The following is a 13,309-nucleotide window of genomic DNA, read 5'->3' on the forward strand; positions in this document are numbered from 1 at the left end:
TGATATTTATGATCTCATCCTCAGTAAAAAGTGGCATATTCCTCGGAACTTTCTGTTATCCAGTCTTCTAAAACATTTCGCTTTATTTCTGAGTTTTGAGTCATCCTCTAAATCAATAGGGAAATATCACTTTTTTTAAACATTCAAACAATAATAAAGGTCCATGAAATACCGTCCAGTAAAAAAAATAATTTTTTGCTAATTATTAGTGGCATAAAAAATATTTTTAAATTGGTAATTTAGAATTCCCGCAAAAACGGTCATTCCATTGGCCACGCCCCTAATACGTCACGATTCATGCTTATTTGTTCCTGCCCATTCAAATTTGTTTAGAACATTGTCGCGAATCTTGATGTCACAACTGCCAAGGCCAAACATGTTGCGTTTTTCTAGCAGCGTATTTTTATTAAATTTCTTTTTAACATTTATGTATGAAAACATTTCACAATATCCATATTGATTTTGAAAATACAATTAATTATTCTAAATCCATTTCATATATTTTTATCGGTATTCGTAGTATGTGATATTTTCCTATTCTTCTAAAGGAACTAAGTTGAGTCTATGGGCACGCAGAGGACTACTGAATTTGGCATACGAATACCAGCAAATTATAGAACCTGACAACTATTAGGACGTATTATAGATGTCAGATAATCGAGTGGTGGATTACTAATACGAGTACTGTATATAATAACATATTATATCCATAATTTAAAATTGTTGTAAGGACACATCAGGCCAAAGTCACAAATTTGTAGTTTGTTTCAAGATATACATTTCATGGCCGTTCAGATCCACAGTGAGATTTTCTGGGTTATTATGCCGTATGTTGTTCGCACTCTTTTTGACTGCTAGAAAAATTACAAAAATCGGCTTTGGAACACCACAGAAAAGGGGCATAAGTTTTCATTCGAGTCGATAATCTTAGGGAGACCGAAGAGTCACCAAACTCGATTGCTAAAAGAAGCAACCGAGATTTACAAACATCCCGACAATCAACAGAGATGGGATGCGATTAAAATCATCCTGATACCGAGTAATAAAAAAACCACATAAAAGCGTAGACTGTGAAATGATACAAATCCCAGATTAACAAGCTGATGTTACATATATATCTACACAAATAACATCAACCCTGACAATGGATACTGTAATGTGATCTGAAGTGTCGGAAAGGGGTGTAAATACATGGCATAATAACCCAAAATACTTAGTGTGCAAAATTTGAGAAAGTTTTAAGCAGAGTGTGGCGATAATAAAAAAAACCTCAATTTTTGCAGATTTGTGATTCGACATTGGTTCAATAATTTTATCAAAAAACATATAATTAAGTTTTTTTATGCTAGTCAATTATAGCATTCTGAATTAAAATATTACATTTCATCATGGTCGTAGAACAACAAAAATTTGGTGATTTAATTTTGACAGAAAATATGCCAAATTATAAAATAACAAAATTTCATTAAAATTTGATAGTTATATTAGAAAAAATACAGAAATTTCAAACACCTTTTTTGTTTTATTTCACACTTCTTTGACTAATATTATTTCATTTTTAGCATTAAAATTTTTTGTCAACTGTTACTTTTTTAATTAGGGTGATTTTAAACAAAAATATGATACTAATTATTCATAGATGGCGCTTTTATGATTTTTATTTATTTATGAACGGACATCGTCCATGTATACAATTTATAGGTTTAAAATATAACAATGAAATAATAGTTTAAAACATAAAAAAAAAGAAGAAAAGAAGCATTGACAAACATAAGGGACATCGAGACAAGATCTGGACTATTTATTTAGTGCTCGTTTAAATCGTTGTAAACTTAAACCAAAAAAGTCCAGATCTTGTCTTGAGTTAACAATACGACAAAGACGGGTCATTGAAGAATTAAGGCCATAGTTGGTTCTATGCTGATCGATGAATAGTACTTTATTGTTTCTCAACTTACGAGTTGGAATATTGGAAATTGAAATTTATTGAAAAATGACATATTTACGTTTATTTTCAGTGGAATTTTTTAAAAACTTGGTTTACGGAAATTTTACACTATATTGATTGTAACAAATGCATAACAATATAATTTAGATTCTTTTCACAAAATGGTGTACAAAACAATAAATAAGATTAGGCGGCCTCCGTAGTGTAGTGGTCAAGACGCTTGACTCACGCACGGAAGGTTCCGGGTTCAATTCCCGGTGAGAACACAAAAATTAAACATGTGATTTTTCTCAAGCCTGGGTGTGATGTAATTCACCACTGTAATTGGGCCTCCTGGCCTATTGTGGTGCAAAAATAAAATAAAATAAGTTATTACATTTTGTGAAAAGGACCTAAATTATATTGTTATGGTATTTGTTACAATCAATATAGCAGTGGCAAATGGTGATTTTATTTACAGGTAAGCTATCAAAAATATAATATATATTTGTACCTATATAGAAGGTACATAATATAATGTAAGTAATATTTACTATAAATTGATATTTTTCTGTGGTTCTGTGTGATACAACAACTCTCATCCATGAAATCAACTCAAACTATGTAACTTTGTTATATATTATATTATATAGATATATTATCCATTACTTCAATATATAATTCATTATAAAATAAATAAAAAATACCACTATGAATTCAGTCGATATTAGGTATTCAATTGAAATGTCAACTGGCCGCATTGTTCTAGTAATTACTAGTGCTAAAAACGGCCGCGTGGAGTGCTATATGTCCTGCACTATGACGCATGAAAGTTATTATAGTCTTATGTCAAAAGTACCATCTCAAAGAAAAAAGTCCTTAAGAAACAATGTTTGAAGTACTGTTTTCCAAATCAAGAATCTTCAAATAATTTGTGTAATCTGCAAGTTTAATCTAGGAGAAAAAACCCGCACTGGGGTTAAGACATTCAACATTTAGTGTACTTATTTGCATGAAAAAATAAGCTGGAATAATCGGCTAGTTTCTTGGCTCACCGCAGGCGCTGGGCGCGCTTTATTAAAATTAAAATTTATATTAGGATAAAAATACAAACGGTGGAAATGATTTAAAATAAATGGTAATTATTTATTTGTTTTTCTGTAAATAAAGTTACAATAAAACATTATTATGGTTATAATGGTAAGCTGTGCACAATCGCTTCTACACACGGTTCGCCCCTGCAATATTGCATATATAGTGTAAAGTTTCTGCAAAACAAGTATTGAAAAATTTCCATTGAAAATAAACATAAAAATGGCATTTTTTAATAAAAAACGATAAAAGCGCAATCTATGAATAATTAGTTTCATATTTTCGTTCAGAATCAACTTCATGTTTATCGCGTAAGTGTTGAAATAATGGTGTAAATTTGGGATGAAAATGTCAAATGGAGTAAGTATTATTAGTTATACATCTGGCGTAAATTTTGGCCAACTTATGGCATAAGTGTGTGCCAATCATCTGATGTAAATGTCAAGAAATAAGTGTGGGCCAAGCATCTGGCATGAGTGCGGGTCATTATGGCATAAATGTTGGCTAAACTTCCGGCATGAATACCAGGAGTCGTACAGAGATGTAAAGGGTAATAAATGCGGCCCAATTTACTGGCATGAGTGTGGGTCACTTGTCTGTGACGAGTGAATAAAAAAATAAGCGCAAGTGATTAGTTATAGATAAAAAAATATGCACTAGAGATGAATCATTTGAATGAAAATAATCGAATGTATTATTCTATTTATTCAAATAATTGTTCGAATGTAGAGTTTGTTTGAATTCATTAATAGTCGTAATCAGCAAATGAAAATATCTAATCTAATATTGGCAACATATAACCAAATGAATTCATTCTTACAGTTCAATAGTTTCACAATGCGAATTCATTTTAATGCATGCAAATCAACCAATGAAAAACTTTATCTGAAAGCAAATAGACTTCATTAAAATTTTATTCAGATGCAAATAGACTAAATTAAAATAAAAATAGACTTTCTTATAATGCAAATAGATTGAATTAAAATGCATATAAAATTAATTTGAATGCAAATAATTTATCTAAATGTGTTGCAACAAAGGGAAATCATTTTTGAGAAGCAAATATGGAAGTCGAGGCATTTACAGGGCTTATGATCTGTCATTGGCTGGTTTAAGTTAAAATTGAATATGATAAAATAGAAAAAAATTATTAAATTTTATATTGACCCAGTGGTAAATGTCTATTTCCACATTTCCTTAACTCTTCGAAACGTGAATGTTTAAACATGGGCAGAATGGTGAATGACCACTTTAACCAACCAATGGCAGATCATACGCCCTGTAAATGCCTAGACTTCCATACTGCCTTCTCAAAAATGTTTTTGCACGGTTGCGACAAATTTAGATCTAAATAATTCCCTAGGGAGGAAATCCAGCCTGTCTACAAACATTTGGACACACTTAAAACATTGCAAATAATATAATTCATTTGAATGCAAATAGACTTAATTTGAATGCAAGAATACCATTTATTGACGAATTGCTCAAACTTAACATAATTTTTTTTCATTTGATTGATTTCATCTTAAGAATTTTAACAAAATGGACAATATTTTGTGAGTTTTACAGTTTATAATTAGGCCCGTTGGGCCCAAAACAAAATTTAAATAAACAATTATTTATGGCAAAATGTCAACAATTATATTTCTAATATATATATAAAAACATTTTCATATCTAGCAAGGCGCCTTAATTCTAAATTGAGAAGATAAATGTCAAAATAACTCACAAAATGCAAAAAAAAAAAACATTCCTATTTTAGTTTTTTAACATTTTCAAAAGTGTTTGAATCTTAATTACATAATGTATTATTGTGAAGTATTAGATAAACAACAAAAAAATGTTTCTTGGCTTTTAAGTGGGAACGTTTTAAAACAAAAATAAATTTGACTCTCAAAAGAAATCTTAATTGTTGTACTGCTGATCTTTGGATCTATTGACTGATAAGTTTGCCGACCACTGAGTAAACTACAGTAAAACCTCGTTTTTGCGTTCCTCAATTTTACGTTTTCGCGCTTTTTGCGCCGTTGTTAAATGTTTAGGTCCCATTTTATTCTTAACATTCTCATTCAAATATTCCCCCAATCAACGTTTTTCATAACCCCGGTTTTACGTTGAAAATTTTTCGAAACTCATTCGATCTGTCAAAAGATGCCGAGCCGCGCGCCTCCGTGTTCACCCAAAATAGTGAATGAAATCAAGGTTATGAAAAAATGCGTAAATTGTTGTCCCAAACTAAATTCAAAGTAGGTTCAGGTAATTGGCCATTTTGTTTAAGCGTCTAATTTTGACATTTTACTAAATTGTGACATGCGGTTGACGCATGTTTAGGAAGAATAAAGTCTTTCCATCAATAAATTACAATCCAGAAAGTTAAAACATTTGACAATCGAAAATTTTATTTGAAGTTATAAACATAATTCGGAAAGAAGATTGTTTAAACAGTTATCATAAAAGTGTGAAACAGTTTTGCTGCGATGTAAATGACAGTTGAAATTATGTGGTGCCATGCTAAAAAAAGTGATACCATATAAATAAAATTTCCCAATATTTAGGGAAATATCATTGTATGCATTTTATGCAAATTAAAAATGTTATTTTTGTGTTTTCAAGGTTAAGTACCTACATAAAATTATTTAAACATTTTTTTCAAAATTTAATAAAAAAAGACATTGTGGTATTGATTGAAAATAAACAAAATATTTTTTATGAAATCATAGGTAAATATGAATAATCCCCAATTATGACCGTTTTTACAATTTTTCTGCAGTTTTTCATTTCCTCACTTGAGCATTTTCCTCAGTTTAACACTTTTTTTCGCTGCTCCCTTGAAAAACGTAAATCAGGGGTTTTACTGTAATTAAAAAAAGCCTTAATTGAAATTGAAGGCCTCAAAAATAAACAGTGAATTTTAATCATTATTGTTGATTTACTTAGAAACAGTTTTATATTAAGGATTTCCATCTTTTAAGACGATTTTAATCTGAAAACTTAATAAAGTGAAGCAAAAAAGATTATGGTTTTTAAGTATATATTAAATGTTTAGCAAAAATATTGAGAAAGTATCAAAATACCGGGTTCCCAATATTTGAAATTGTAATATCAAAAAAATACTGGTGTTATACAAATGTTCCGTCTGTGCTGTAGTGCTGACGAACTTTTGGTAGAGATAATTTGACATTCATCCAATCAGATATTCAATGCATATTTTACTTAAGCAAAAGTTAAACTTTAACAGTAAAGATATTGACACAATACACAGTATTTTCTGTTATACATAATTACAAAACATATAGCTATTATACATAGATTTGTATTAATACTACAATAGCACTGATTTCACACTAGTTTGTTTTGTGAAACAAAATGGACCCTAACAGCCAAATTCGAAAGTTTAATAGTTGTATTATAAATTGTTTGGAAAAATTATTGCAAATGATATACCGATCAGAAAATAAATGTTGTGAATTGGGGGGAAAATCACACTGAAAGAAAAATTAACTAACCAAACAAAAAATTATCAAGAGCTTTTTTCTTTCTTGTTATGACGATTGAACGTAGTTATGCAGAAAGCAGCCTTCATACAATTAAACTGTAATAATCACCTACTGAAAAAAGCGTCGATCACAAAAACGGCATTTCTCAATTTGCAAAAAACACCCACAGCACTAGAAAAATCTGACGGTACTTTAAGAATCATTAAAACTAGTTAAATACATACTTATATTCTTGTTTGTAATGTAAAAAACTAATGTATTCATTGTTTATCATTTGTCAAAATCAAAAACATTCCAACTGTCGTGAAGATTCGATCATTCACTCGTTTCATAAAGGTGCGATTATATCAGTTTCACTTTTCTATGGCTGGCTGCTTTCTGCATAACTACGTTAAATTATTGTAGTTATTTTCGCATGTGTCCAGGCAGACGAAAAATACAGTTATGTGTGAAATAGAACCAGAACCCTGGACGAGTGTTTTTGACTCGTAAAAGTCTCGAGTAAGGAAATCGAGTGGGGATAAGTCTCACCCACATGATAAAGGTTTCAGTTCATTTACTTCACAAAAGTCAACAGATGGAAGAGTTGAGGAAATTTGTACGTTCAAACATAGGCAGAATGGTGAATGTTACGCAGTGTGTAAAGTGGCCTTTGAAATCAGCCAATGACAGGTCATAAGCCCTGTAAATGCCTAGACTTTCATATTCCCTTCTCAAAAATGTTTTCCCTCTCTGTTGCAACAAATTAAAAATTTAAATAAAAATTGAGAAAATTGCTGGAAAATATATGTCGGTTTATTGCAAAAAATCATCTTAAATCTACTCGGGCTTTTTAATTCCATAATACATTTTTTAAGCAATGTTGTAATTTTATAAGATATGTTTTGTTATTATGATATTAATTATTATGATTTAATTTAAACAACTATTTTGAAAAATAAATTTGTGAAATAACATGATATATAGTGAAACATCAATATAAAACATATCAATCCTTTACGTCCAACCCCAGAACGAGCAATGGAATAGACTTTTCAATGTAATGGGTTCAAAAAGCCCCTGGACAACACAAACATTTATACCGTTTTCTTTTTAAATTTAAAACAGTGTACATTAGATGTACAAATTATAATAATATATGTATATTAAACATGTACAAACAAATATCTATTTTAATTTTCCCTCAATCCACATTCTGTAAAATTTGGTCCCTTATAGCAATTTTAGAATCAATTTGATATTATTTTTTGGTAACAAGACATGATTTTTACATTTACACAAAAAGAAAACAGTGCTGTTAAGGTTCATTTTCTTTCGATAAGATGATTGGCAGACATGTGAAATTGAAAGTGAAAATGTAATAAGCTGGACATGGGATTATAGACCTATTCATGCGAAAGGCATGTATGCAATCAGCATTTTACAGCAGTATTCATGCAATTGGGATTTATGGGGAATTATTTACCAGATTGCCATTCGTTTAGATTAGAAAAAAATAAACAGTCATCCTCTAGAAACAGTTGAAACAGTTTCACAAAGATAAATTAAACTATTATAGGATGTTATTAACTCACAACTGAAACTGATTCACAAAACTCTTCCTCTGAAATAACAGTTTAGAGCAGTATAGGCGAAACCGCCGGTTTCGATACAGTTTCACAGGCAGTTCAATTTGTGGATTTATAATACCCTGACTAGTTTTTCATTACAGAATCATTTTAATTTATTTTTGTGAAGCTGTTTCCAGATTTTTAACCTACAGATGGGGTCTACGTTCAAGGCGAACACGGAAGGAATGCGGTAGTGCGTTGTGACGCTGTCCGGTTGAGTTTAGATACACATTAACTAGTCAAAATACTTGAATTTATTTCAACAGAAAGGGAAAACATTTTTGAGAAAGGAATATGGAAGTCTAGGCATTTACAGGGCTTATGACCTGTCATTGACTGGTTTAAGTGGCCACTTTACACATTATGTAACATTCACCATTCTGCCCATGTTTGAACATCCACATTTCCTCAACTCTTCCGTCTGTTGACTTTTGTGAAGTAAAAGAGCTGAAACCTTTATCACGTGGGTGAGATTCATCCGGCTGAACCAAATCACTTCCAATCAATAGACTTCCATATTCCTTTGTCAAAAATGTTTTCCCTCTCTGTTAAAGTAAATTTAAATATGAACAACTCCCTAGGGAGGAAATCCAGCCAGTCTGCAAGCATTTGGACATAATGAAACATTGTTAAAATACTTGAATATCGATGAGTTAATTTTTGTCGTAATTCAACCGGGCGCTTCAAAACACATTTAAATGTTTTCACGAAACAAGTTAATTTGTGTAACGGTAATTGTAACCGTTACTCCTTTAAACACCATCATTCATCCAATATTTAGCCAAGTATTTAGTTTCATCAATCGGCAATTGTGCAGTCAGCATTTAAGCCGAAATATCAATTAATGTACATCCACATGAACCAAGTTGAAAGTCCCGTGGCTAGAGTCGCAGACTCGCGGATCAGAGGTTCGATGTTCGAACCCCGCCCTACCGCAACCTGACATTTGGGCAAATCATAAAAACGTTTAAAAAAAAAAAGATACCATGAAATCCTACTTATTACATCATTTAATGTCACTTTAATATGTCTGCCATTCAAACAATCTAACCGCATACATATTTACAAAAGGGCATGACTCACAGAGCAAATTAATCTGTGGCTTGGATCTTTAAGGGCTGGGCTAGTGTCATAAATTGTTATACTACAGGAGAGTAATTATTTAGCCATTTTGTGGTGTTATAATGAATTATTTGATGTCTTTGATAAAAAATATGAATAAAAAACATTACAACAAATATATGTGTTTTCAAACTTCAGCAAAATGGTGAATAACAATATTTTGAGTTTGTCCAAATTTTTTAGACAGGGACTGGATTCAACTCCCCGGGGAGCTGTTAATATTAACATATTACAACAGAGATGAACAACACTTTAGAGAAGGTAATATAGAAGTCTAGGCATTGCCTAGCCATTGCCTAGGCATTGTCTGGCCGTTGCCTAATTGCCGGCTTTGTGTGCCAGTGACAAACTGACCTTGGCTGTCGATTCGCCGCCTTCGTGTTGCAATAGGTCAAACCAGCCATTGACAGGTCATGAGCCCTGTAGATGCCTAGACTTCTAAATTACCTTCTCTAAAATGTTTTTCATCTCTGTTGTAATATGTTAAAATGGTGAATGTTACAGTGTGTAAAGTGGCCACTTAAACCAGCCAATGAATTTTCTTCTCTAAAATGTTCTCCATTCCTGTTGTAATTTGTTAACATATATGTGTGTACAAAAATGGCGGCAAGAAATGTATGAAATCTGACATTGGCTCTTCTAGATCCTAGCCACAGATATTGTTCCTACCCTACACACACTGAGCAGTTCATAGGGCACTGATTTCAGTGTATTTTGATAATTCATTGCATTGAAGAAATATTATCTGTCTTACTCGTCAGATGCCAGATTAGAGATTATAAAATACTGGAAGAAAACTTTGGAACATACAGTAGACCTCCGTTTATCTGGATTGTTATCAGGAAATTAAACCTCGCCGCTTGTAGATGAGTTTCATCGTCAAAGCAATTAACTTTGCTGAACATGTTTAAGTAAGTTTTTTTGTGATTCCAATTAGCTGTATTATTTCAAAAGCAATGTCTTGGAATAAACTTTGCATTATCTTTTAAAAATTGCCTTAAATTAATGGTTAAAACAATCACAGTCGAACTTGGTTATAACGATCACAGAAATAGCGAGATCTTGGATATGATGAGGAAACATTTGTTGACATTTTAGTTTGTGGTTTTCTCCATACAGATATTCACTTATATAACGAGATACTTCTCGGACATACCGAATGAAAATATTGTCAGCAGTTGAGCAAAAACTCTTCAATTGTTTAAAAAAATAATTTTACAAAAATAAAAACCTGAGTAATAAAATCTAAAAGGGCGGCTAACTTCGGACCAATGCCGCTGGGCACCGGGATCGTATGATGTTTATGACACTATGTAAAGTCTATGTAGCTATAGTCCTTAAAATGACAACTGCCAAACTAATGTCAATAGTGATGGGAAATTACCGATCACTGATCATGTACCGATCAAATCGATTTTATCAGTTTTTTCATGCAAACATGAAACTGTTTCCGAAAATTGATATAAAAACGCAAAAACAAGCCTATTATAGTGTGTTTAAGACAATTCTTCACCAACAATTAAGACATTTATACTTTTTTCATGTACAACATCAAATGAATCATTTTTTTATTCGATCAATTTGTCTCATCTGTAACGTTTTTGCAAAATGATGTAACCTTGTAAGAACGTCGTTAATAATTAGGTTTATTTTAGTTTTAAAGCTGATTTTATATATTTGTGTTGGTTTATGTGTCAAGCATTGTATTAAAAAAAAAATTAAAATGCCAGATACGAATGATTTTTCGTGTGTCAATATAAATCACTCCATAGACGTCACTACAAAGTTATGTCGTCACTTTTACTGACAACTGTCATTCTAATGAAGCTATATTTTAAGGACAATAATTGGTGTTTTCGCCGACAACATTGAAAAAAATCACACACATGGTTCGAATTGTGTGTAAAAAAATACTAGCTTTGTTAACCCAGTAAGTACCGGTTAGGCACAACATTACAATTTACAACTTTTTCTGAAGTTTATGAATGATGCTCGTATTTCGGGGGTTTTGACAACGCTTTTAAATTTCCTGTAATGTTCTGTGGTTAAGGCATACAAAAATTATACTAGTGGTTGATGTTTAATCAGTTAAAAATTAACCCTTGAATTATATACATGTCTACTAACAAGAGGAAGTGTCTTTCAATTCGTAAAAAAGTGGCAATTATTTGTGAAATAGAATGTGACGCGAAAAATCTTGTGTAAAAATCTTCTTATCCACAGTGAAAATATTCTGGAAAAATAAGAATGTTTATTTATCAACATTTTAACATTCCATCGGCAACACTACTGACTAGTCCAACTCGTTAGCGTCCACATTGCGAACCCTCGGCAATGGGATCACACTCATAACGGTGTGATCACAGCAGATAGCGAGAGGATGAAAGGCGAGTTTCTGGCGCCTCAAAACCAACCAGCTAAGGGAAGGTAACCCCGGCAGAAAAATCCACCAAAGAAGGCAACGGTAAACCACTCTGGTCATCTTTTCCCAGGAATCACTAAGGCGAGTACATCAATATGAACTATACGTATATTTATTTGTTTACTTGGTGACAATATGCAATGGCAATTGGATTTTAAAAAAACCTTTCTCTGGTATAACGAGTAACGGTTATAACGAGCAAATTCAGTCGGTCCCATCTATCTCGTGACAACCAAGTTCGACTGTATCTGAATTTCTGCATATCCGGATAACATCTGGCTCTCATTAATCCGGATAATTGGAGTTTTACTGTAAATATTCCCGGCCGAACGTATCGAGAATCAACCCTGGGACATGAGTGTGTGGGAGCCAAATGCGATAACCACCGCACCACAAAGCAAATAGTTTGTTTAATAGTTTTTTTTATCGTTTAATTCGAAGAAATAAATATTGATATTTTTCTTGGCAAGCATCTCATGCCCTTTCATACATAATTATTAATTAAAAACATTAATTCACATAGTAACAAAATGTATCATTTCTCTAACATACATTAGTTATTCACAGTTAAATTCCATTTTGGAGTATTCTAATGATTCCTTGGTTCTTGTATTATGCATTAAATTATAGTACACAGGTGGCAAAAACAGCTTAAGGAACGATACTTAAAGCAAATGAAAATGAGGCTTGGACGAAGTTCAAAGCACACAAATTTGTCTGTTTCCATTTCTTTGAAAAAGATTAATAAAAAAATGCGGTTTACTTTTGAAAAATTATAATAGTTTTACCTACTTTTTAAACTTATGTAATGGACCGGCCATAGAATTAAGAATAGTCCAGAAACCGCATACGCGCATCAAACAGAAGGCGACTAAACTACTAATAAATGAGTAGTTTTACGTTTTGACCCATTAGTTTCTTTGTAGATGTCGCTCAGTACGCAACTCCCGATTTGAATTAAACTATGCCGTGTTAGGTCGTTTATAAGTGTAAAAATACAACGAAGATCATAAATAAACTCATAAATAGACACGCCAATGGTGGATATTTATAGTGCAAAAAAAAAACATGGCTCTAGCGCCATAATCCAGAGAGAAAATACGTTTGCATGAGGAAAAGTCAGACCGCACAACCTCCTAATAACGTTCCATTAGCACAAAAAGCCATAGATTTTGTCTATGGATATCGCACTGTGAGTAAATTTTTTAGAATTCATCTATGGATTTTGCATGTAAGGTTTTAATTATGCTATACACAGAGGTTTTATATTAGGCTAAACTTTTCTACTATATATCCTGAGTCTTATTTAAAACCATATCGCACCATAGCTATTAAAAATTAATGTCATTATTCTTAAATATGTTTATGTGACCTTAAAAGCAAAAATGACATTGCTTTACTATATTTTTTTACTCAAATTCAAGAAATAAGAGTGGCCGACTGATCATTACGCCATTGTTATTTCTGAAAATATAACTAGATGGCACGAGCGAGTTAACTTTCAGTTGTGCCTTTGTTTTTGGGAATTAATGTTAGTTTACCGATAGCACGGGTGTGTGTAACTCTTCTATAAAAATTATTTATGTATTTTTGTATTTCTGCTGAGAAGCCGGTATCCCGGTTTAGCGATTTTCTCTTA

Source organism: Micrasema longulum, unplaced genomic scaffold (assembly GCF_059751315.1).
Source record: "Micrasema longulum isolate JH-2025_06_02 unplaced genomic scaffold, ASM5975131v1 h1tg002280l, whole genome shotgun sequence".
In the NCBI taxonomy this organism is placed as follows: Eukaryota; Metazoa; Arthropoda; class Insecta; order Trichoptera; family Brachycentridae; genus Micrasema; species Micrasema longulum.